This window comes from Nicotiana tabacum, chromosome 6 (genome assembly GCF_000715075.1).
Source record: "Nicotiana tabacum cultivar K326 chromosome 6, ASM71507v2, whole genome shotgun sequence".
Classification (NCBI taxonomy): Eukaryota; Viridiplantae; Streptophyta; class Magnoliopsida; order Solanales; family Solanaceae; genus Nicotiana; species Nicotiana tabacum.
This window is the reverse complement of record NC_134085.1, coordinates 61878940-61888405: the sequence shown is the minus strand read 5'-3', so window position 1 is coordinate 61888405 and position 9466 is coordinate 61878940.

Below are 9466 nucleotides of genomic sequence, written 5' to 3'. Positions count from 1 at the left end.
CGAATGGGGAGAGGAGTGGCTTTCCAGTTATTAAGCTTTGTCTCTGGCCCAACGAATTGAACTTCTGCATCGCTAGAACCTTCACCGCTTTCCACCATGTTCACATCGTCAAACAGCTTTTCAAATCTTTCAATTAATTCCTCCTCAGGATTAATCATGGATTTAGGAATTGTTGTTATCGGGTGATTTCTGGTACCGGACTTGACAAAAGATTTTGACAGATGTGGGACTGGCTTTGGAAGGACTCATGCCTTCTGTTTTGGCTTTCTGGCCTTTCTCACGTCTGTGACAGTGGGTATGAATCCCAAACCAAATATTCCCAAGTTCTCGGGAAGAGATACTGGTTGTATAATGCCTTCCAAAGATGATCCCAAACCTTTGCCGAGTACAAAACCATTCTTCAACATTTCATAGGCTACCATGACTGATGCAGCGGTTATCTTTGGATTCGGAATGTATTTCCCCTCCGGAATTTTCTCTACCAACATTGTGTCAGAAACCTGGTAAACCCATGGTCCCTGGTCATTTTTTATTCCCTCAACCGGTACAATGGCACTGTTGTGAGCATCTAAGCTGTCTTTCTCATGCACAACTATTTCTTGTTTATCCCATTCAAACTTGACCACCTGGTGTAGTGTTGATGGGACTGTTTTAGCAGCATGGATCCATGGTCGACCCAACAGTAAATTATAGGAAACAGCTATATCCAACACCTGAAACTCCATATTGAATTCAACTGGCCCTATTGTCAGTTCCAGCACTATGTCGCCAAATGAATCTCTGCTTCCACCGTCAAATCCCCGTACGCAAATACTATTCTTGTGGATCCTCTCCTCTTTTATTTTCAACTTGCTCAGAGTGGAGAGAGGGCAGATGTTTGCGCTTGACCCGTTGTCAACCAATACCTGGGTCACTACGGAGTTTTCACATTTCAATGTGAGGTAAAGAGCTTTGTTGTGCTCAGTACCTTCCACGGGCAATTCATCATCAGAAAATGTGATTCTGTTTGCCTCAAAGATTTTGTTGGCTATTTTTTCCAAGTGATTCACGGAGATCTTATCAGGAACGTGTGCCTCATTCAAGATCTTCATTAAAGCTTGACGGTGCTCGTCCGAATGGATCAGCAATGACAATAATAAAATTTGAGCGGGCGTCCTTTTCAATTGTTCCACGATAGAATAGTCATGCAGCTTCATTTTTCTCAAGAATTCTTCCGCTTCTTCTTCAGTTACGACTTTCTTCATTGGTGTTGGTTTAGTTTTTATTAACTCTTCGGGAGTAAAACATCTTCCCGAGCGAGTCAAGCCTTGCACTCCACAGACTTCTTCCTTGACTTCTTTTCCTTTGTACATTACCATCACCCGTTCGTAGTTCCATGGAATAGGCTTGTTGTTGATCACTGGTAACTGGGTTACTGGCTTGATAATAACCCGATCTACACGGGCTCCTTCCACGACTATGATGGGTTTGCTGGCCACCCCTGGTACAATCAACTTTAACCCTTCCTGCTTCGTGGCAACTTTGCTCGAAGATCCCTTCTCAACTACCACAGATGGCTCATCACCGTTTTTGTTCTGCTTAGGTACCAACTTCTCATCTGTTAACTGTTCATCTATCTTGGCTTCATGAGACCGAATCATCATGACGGTTTGTGACGGCTTCTTTGTTTCCCCATCAGCCCATACTATTTCTATTATATTGGCCTCCTGATGGGCTGGCATTGGATTTCTATTGATATTGGGAGCTTCGGGGGTTTGAACTTCAATTTTATTAGTATCAATCAGCTCTTGTATTGCATTTTTTAAATGCCAGCACTTTTCTGTATCATGGCCTGGTGTACCAGAACAATACTCACAGCTAACGGTGTAGTCCAGATTCTTTGGAGGAGGATTTGGCAGCTTGGATTGTATCGGCCTTAGCATATCTAGTTGTCTTAGCCTGTGGAACAGACTAGTGTAGGATTCTCCCAATGGAGTAAAGGTTTTCTTTTTCTGCAACCTTTCACCCTTGAGTGCTTGATTAGGCCTGAAACCTGGTCCAGGATAGGTTCGCGGATATGGGTAGGTACTTGGTATGACATGAGCACGCCAATGAGCGTGGGCGGGTGGTTGATTGTATGCTTGCGCATGGTGGACGGAAAATGAGGTTCCGATGGGTGATAGTAGTGTTGGGGTGAATTGTGATGATAAGTTGGTTGGTGGGATCGAGGTTGATTGTAGTAATGAGGTGAACCTCTGGATCCGGACCAAGATCCTGAATCAACCATTGCCGCTTCCTCTCTTTTCTTCTTTCCAATCCCTCCTACTCCGCCTTGAATAGCTTGAGTAGTTGCTTTGATAGCCGAATAGCTCATGATTTTATTCAACTTGAGGCCTCCTTCCACCATACCTCCCATCTTCACTACTTCGTTGAATGATTTTCCTATCGCTGAAACCAAATGGCCATAGTAAGTAGGTTCCAAGGCTTGTAGGAAGTAATCTACCATCTCACTTTCCTTCATTGGGGGATCCACCCTTGCTGCCTGTTCCCTCCACCGGAAACCATACTCTCTAAAGCTTTCACTATGCTTTTTCTCAAATTTTGTCAAGGATAGTTGATCTGGGATGATTTCCAGATTATATTGGAAGTGACAAGCAAATGCCTGTGCCAGGTCATCCCAGGTGTACCATCTCCCATGGCCTTGGCGGGTATACCATTCCAAAGCTGATCCGCTCAAACTCTGACTGAAGTAAGCCATTAATAATTCGTCTCTTCCCCCAGCTCCCCTCATCTTGCTGCAAAAACCCCTCAAGTGGGCTACTGGATCGCCGTGCCCGTTGTATAGGTCGAACTTGGGCATCTTGAAACCAGCTGGTAATTGCACATTTGGGAACAAACATAGGTCTTTGTAGGCCACACTAACCTGCCCTCCTAACCCTCGCATGTCTCGGAACGATTGTTCTAAGCTTTTAACCTTCCTGAACATCTCTTCTTGTTCGGTATTTTTGACTGGCTTGTCAATTTCTGTTGGGAGGTCAAAACGAGGAGTAAATGAATGGATTTCTGAAGCTTTGAAAGTGGGTTCCGGGGGGTAGTATTGGTTGTCCTGGGCCTGGAACATAGGATCACTAGGAGATTTGTGGAGTGTAGCTGGGGGAGGTGCTACGAAGACAAGAGTTACTGGTGGAGGAGGGTATGAAACTGGTTTAAGGGGTGGAGACTGTGGTGTATGAGAAGTGGTGCCTCGGTAGTGCTGGTAGATGGGGAAACTCGGGAATAGTTCAGTGGTAGGATTATCCTGAGTTTGGGCTAGTGGTGGGGTGGAGGCAGGGTTAGCTGGGTAAGATGGGGGTGATTGTCCTGTAGACCAAGCCCGATACATCTCGGCCATCTGTTTCTTAAGTTTAAGCATTTCTTCTTTCATTTTACCGACATCCAACTCCTCTATCTCAATACCTGTGTCGACATCCGGGATAGACATGTTTTCGGGTATCGGTCCTTTTGATCTGGTTTGATAATGATAATGTGTCAGTATACTCTAGATAAACTAACTGCTTGAATTTTGGAAATGAACAAAATTGTTAGTTTTGAGAGTTTAACACATATACAATTACACGTTGAGATGCAATGTTCCTAGACAATTAACCATTTTCTATCATGTATTTGCTCGGTTGCTTGTGTCATCCCAGCTTTTCTTGATCTTTCTTTTTATTGTCACTCGCTCTTTATTTTATTCCTTTTTTTGATTGTGGTCGAATCTTATAGAGATTGCCTACGTATCATGTCCCCGCATGAATCAGACCGTGCGTAGTTCCGGCATAAGGCAATTATCAACACTTTTATTTATTCTTGAAACAATATAAAGATGGAAAGGACATTACATTTGGAAAACTTTATAATAAAATGGTTTAAAAGACTCGACACAAACCCAAATCAAACAAAAAGACATAATTCTTAAACAATTGTGAATATGCTCCACTCCCCACTTTTGTTTTCAATCATTGGATCATCTACTCACGGTGGGGCTTGACCCGGCTGACCTCCTAGTGTACGATACATTCTTTCTAACTCCATTGCCAGATGACGGGAAAAAATAGGTGCATAGTCTATAAACCTTTCATAATCCATCCCTTGGCAGTTCACATAACTTTGAGAGGTGTAAACCGCCAAATCATTGATTTGTGCCCTGAAATCTTGGAGACGTTGGTCTTGGTTTTGCAGTTGTTGTTGGCGAGTGGTGGATATATCTCTTATACGGTCTTCGCGATCTAAAGCTGACTCCAATTGAGCTCGAAGTCTGGCCTGATCGAGTCTTGCCTGTGCTCTTTCTCTGTCGATATATGCGTGCTGATGTTCTCTATTGTACCTTCTCGTTTCTTCCAATTGTGCATGGAGTTGAGCTTCTGAATGTATCCAACGGTCCTTCTCTTTCTTGAATTGTGCCCTGTCTTCTTTGGATCGCATTACTTGGCGTTCCTTATTAGATTTGGCCTCCTCATTTAATTGTATGATTCTTTCCTTAGCTTTGCCTAACGCCTTTTCAGTCTTTGCCAAAATGGAGTCATAATCTTGCATTTTTTCCATCAGATTGGCAATGATTTTTTGATCTTTCCAACTTCTCACTGGTGCTTCAGAAGCTTTCTTCATTTGTTGAAATTGAGCGTGGAGATTTTTATTTTCACAAATCAGACTCTTCTTTTCACCTTCTGCTTCTTGTCCTTGTAAGTTTTTCTCCAAATTGAGGTTCCTCAGACTTTCCTTTAAGGCATGAATAGTTGCTTTGTATCCCTTTTCCTTTTATCCCCAAACCAATCGTTCTTGGATTTTATCGTTAAAGGTTTGAACATGTGGTCTTTTTATAGGCCTTCTAAGATCGAGTTCTGGTGCATCATCCACGCGGGATCTTTTCTCAAACCACCTAGCATATCCTGGATTTATCTCGCCCTTTGCAGGATCTGTAACTTGAGTATCATCTTTCAAGTATCGACATCCATTCCACATCTGCTGAATTAAAGCCTCGGGAAGAGTGGCTTCGGGGTGTAACTCGATTACTTGCATACTCAAATCCTCATCATCAGGCACCACTTGGTACTCCCTAGTTGTCTTAGAACTCTCTGTGGCGCATATGGCTGGACGCTTCTCAAACCCAATAGCAGCAAATAACTATTCAAGGTTTACATATGTATCACTTCTCTTACCGGGAGCCATCCCAAAGTCCACTCAATTTGACTTGTCGTTAAAGATCTTAGACGAGATATCCAGGCTTCCACCCCTTCTGGAGATTTATAATCTTTTATTCTTTCTTCATAACTCTCGATGAAATTGTCATTGCTTGGACCATACTGCATGAACTTGGGGTGATGTCGGAGATGTTCGATCATCCACATTTGCAACAAAATTTTGCACCCTTCGAAGACTTTTGCCCCTGATTTACATAAAGTCAACGCCCGATAAATGCCTGAGAGAATGATCGGGGCAAGGGTGTGATTTTCCTTGGTAGTGAGGACCTGTACGACTCTCGTTGGGCGAATATCAATTGTTCGTTCTTTGTTTGGGAAGACCATGATTCCCAGAAAAGTCACCATGAAAGCGAAGCGACGGTGAATCTGCCAGGTGTCTTTGTTCTGTTTGTTAGTAAGGCCCTTTTCATGAATTTCAAATCCATCCGGCTTTCTGAACCTTGAATACAGGAAGTTGAAAGAACAACACCCTTTGACAACGTTGCTTTTTCTGATTTGATTACTGATGTTCAGAAGACCAAAGAATCGATGCACTGAGGGAGCCTTTGGGAATATAAGATTTTGGTTTCTCAAATCTCCGTCAAAACTGGCATATCCAGCTATCTCTTCTAATGTGGGAGTAAGCTCGAAATCAGAGAAGCGAAAGACATTGTGAACAGGGTCCCAAAAAGTTACTAACGCTGCAATCAAATCATCGCGTGGTTTAACTTTCATAATATCTGTGAGAGTTCCCAAATACTTAACGACCCATTTCTGACCATCTTCTCCTAAATCATGCCACCATATCTGAAGCCGAAATAGAAACTCATCTACATTTGCGAATGGTGGGTTTTGGGTGGTGCTCATTTTGTAGCTGCGATTAATTTTAACAAAATCAAGACTCCTTTTGAAAACAGACACTCATAAAAAAATCATTTTTTTAAAAAAAAAATATTTTTTATTATTTAACACTTCTTCTCTTTTTTTCAAAATTTAAAACTATTTTGGGAATTTTCTAAAACAGCCCATTTTATTTCTCGGCTCTCACAATGATTTTTTTTTATCCTTTCCCAATTAAGCTGGTCAACATGCAAATCCGAGGCAAATGAATGCACAAGTAGCAAGTAAGATGCATCAGGATGGTCTTTTCATTTCGGGTGCACCTGTCCTAGACAGACCCAACCCCTGTGTTGAGTCTCCAAGGTCAAATGCACATGATGCAAACAGACGTTCCTACTAGGGATCCGGTACGAGGGTGAGTTATTCTAAGTGCAAAACCTGAGGCATATTGTTCTAGACCTGGCTTACCCAAACGGACAGCTTGAGCCGAAGTGGGGGCAACGTACCGGGAGCACGAAAGTCTACCCGGCCTAGTTACTTGTCCCAACTTCGTCTTATTTGGTATGACTTCTAACAAAAAGGTGGGCCACGCGCACGTGTGCACCATAAATTCAGAAGACTCAGAAGGAAGAAGGATTTCGTAGCAGTTTTATATGCACAATTCAGATAATATTAAAGCGGTAAAAAGCAACATTTAGCACTTTAAGCATAAATATGTAAAAAAAATCAGATAACAAACAAAGCCAATCATAACAGTTATTTTAAGCTCAAATTCTTGAACCATGAACCAGATATTCTGGGTTCGTATCCCCAGCAGAGTCGCCAGAGCTGTCACACCTCTCTTTTACACAACATCCCGGAGGAGGGTTAAGTAAAGAGAGTTTTTCCGATTAAAGGACAATCGAAACAGGATTCTTTATTAATTTCAGAGTCGCCACCTGGGAATTATATGGCATCCCAAGTCACCGGTTTTAATCTCGAATCGAGGAAAATATGACTCTGTTTACCATTCTGCGAACCAGAAATCCGAGTAAGGAATTCTGTTAATTCGGGAGAAGGTGTTAGCCATTCCCGAATTTTGTGGTTCTAGCACGGTCGCTTAACCATTTATACTTGGCCTAATTATCTTGATTTACTAAATACATTTTTTTAACTTGTTGCATGATTTTATTACCGCTTTTGGTTAGATTGTTTATAATTATAGACCTACCTTGAAACGAATCACGCGTACGTATATTCGTATTTTTTTTATATATATAAATGAAAAGAATCGTATCACGCATACGTGTACACAATAAGATTGATAGCATATTTTTATTTTTTATTATAAAAAATGAATTTATGGCCGAAATTGTGCGTGATTAAAATAAAATTATGAACTCTCGTCACTCTTGTATGATTAAATGGTGAACTGCTCATCTCGGGTTATATGAAATAAATTAATTTAATAACCTCCAAAAAAAACCTTTTCTATTAAGAAGATTTGCTCGAAGTTGCGCGAACGCATACTCCGAATTGTCTTTAGAAATGTAATCATGTCACGCGAACGTGTCCACAACTACACAATAATATTCTTAATGGCGCTATAAATTTTCAACAAATGTTTATTATGTCCGTCTATATTAAATGAAAACCATGAGAAATTACTGAGTTGAGTGCCTTGAGATTTCCAGAAAATCAAAATTTATTAGGTGTTGACCACGGGTTATATGATTTAAATGTGTCCATCTATATTAAATGAAAGCCATGGGAAATTACTGAGTTGAGTGCCTTGAGATTTCCAGAAAATCAAAATTTATTAGGTGTTGACCACGGGTAATCTGTTTATGTGCCCTAGAGCTTGATAATCAAATGCACAAGTTATTCATTATCTTCTTATGCTTAGGACTAAATGTATGTGTCTTAAAATTTGTCAAGTGATTTACTTGCAAAGCTAGGAAAAAGTTAATTGACAAGCAAACTAGTTATTTCCATAGAATTCCCATTATTCTACTCGAAGCGAACTCTACTTTGTATATCTTTTACTTAAAATACCGCGATCGGTATTCATAAATCCAATCTTCTTCTACTCAACTTGTTTTTAGTCCAAAGTTCTAATTATTTTGTTAATTTGCTTACGATGATTGAATTCGGAACAGATAAAATCAATCCAATTTATCTCGGCTTATGCAAGCTATTTACAAATACTAAATCTATACTTTGTAATAACATTGACATTATTTTTATATACTATTTTTATAAGAAAATGAGTTAATCGCATTCCTAAAATAAATGGGCCATTTATTGTTAAGAAAGAAAACTAATTTACAAATTGATTAAATAAATTGACATTTCATATACCGCAAATACACATCTGAACCCTTGGGAATATTCCATATCTTAAACGTAACGGATTATGTCAATTTTCCTCTCACTTATGGTTATACACATAACTGTTAACATGCCATATACAAACAAGAAAACTTACATCAACTAGATTTAAACAAAAATCTGATGCTTGACGAGATAAATGTACAGAAATCAAAAGAAAAGCAATAGCTTCTATTTGAAAGAACAAAACAACAATTTCAGCTCTATTTCATAGGCTTTTGATCTAGATTTACTTCAAGGTTCAAATGTCTTTACGTAGCTAGAAATGAAAGTCAAAAGGAAGTAAGATCAACAAGCATAACATCAGCTATCACCAGCAGCAACAAACAGCCCCAATCAAACAATATCTCGTACATCTTTAAACCAAATTTGAAGACCAAGTCTAAAACCTTTCTCCCTCAGGTGAACTGAGATTGTTTCAGAAGTTTAAAAAAAACAATTCTCAATCAGTAAAAAAACTTCAATGGAACAGCAGAATTGTCTTCCTGTGTGTGTATATCCATGTATGTCTTAGCCCTCAATTTTCAGAATTTTTTAGAGTTTTAAATCTCTTTCTCCTAAATCTCTTCAGCTCTCCCTCTCTCTCTGTGTTTTTTTCTTCTCTTTCTTTGTTCTTAAAATCCCCTTCTTCGCTCTCTCTCTTGAATCTGTTCCTAACACACCCTTTTATACAACTTGTTTTCCCCTCCTCCAGCCTACTGCCCGGACCCCCTTTTTAAAATCAGAAATTTCCCACTTAGGTCTGATTTTTCACTTTTTATTCCACTAAGAAAGCTTTTTCCTTATTATCAGCCCCTCACTCCCTTTTGTCCCCCATTATTGCATTAATTAATACCTTATTGACAAAGCACTAAGGATAAAGTATCACACTTACTGTTTTATTCCCTAAATCACCCCTGAAATTCCCTTGCTATTACTGCCCTAAACCAAACTGCCTAAACTGAACAATTATCTACTAATCTGTCTAACAGCTAACAACCAATTCCTAAAGTCTTACAACAGAAAATACAAAGATCTCCGATTTAGGACAGAATTTCAACTAATCGGGCAGTTAACAA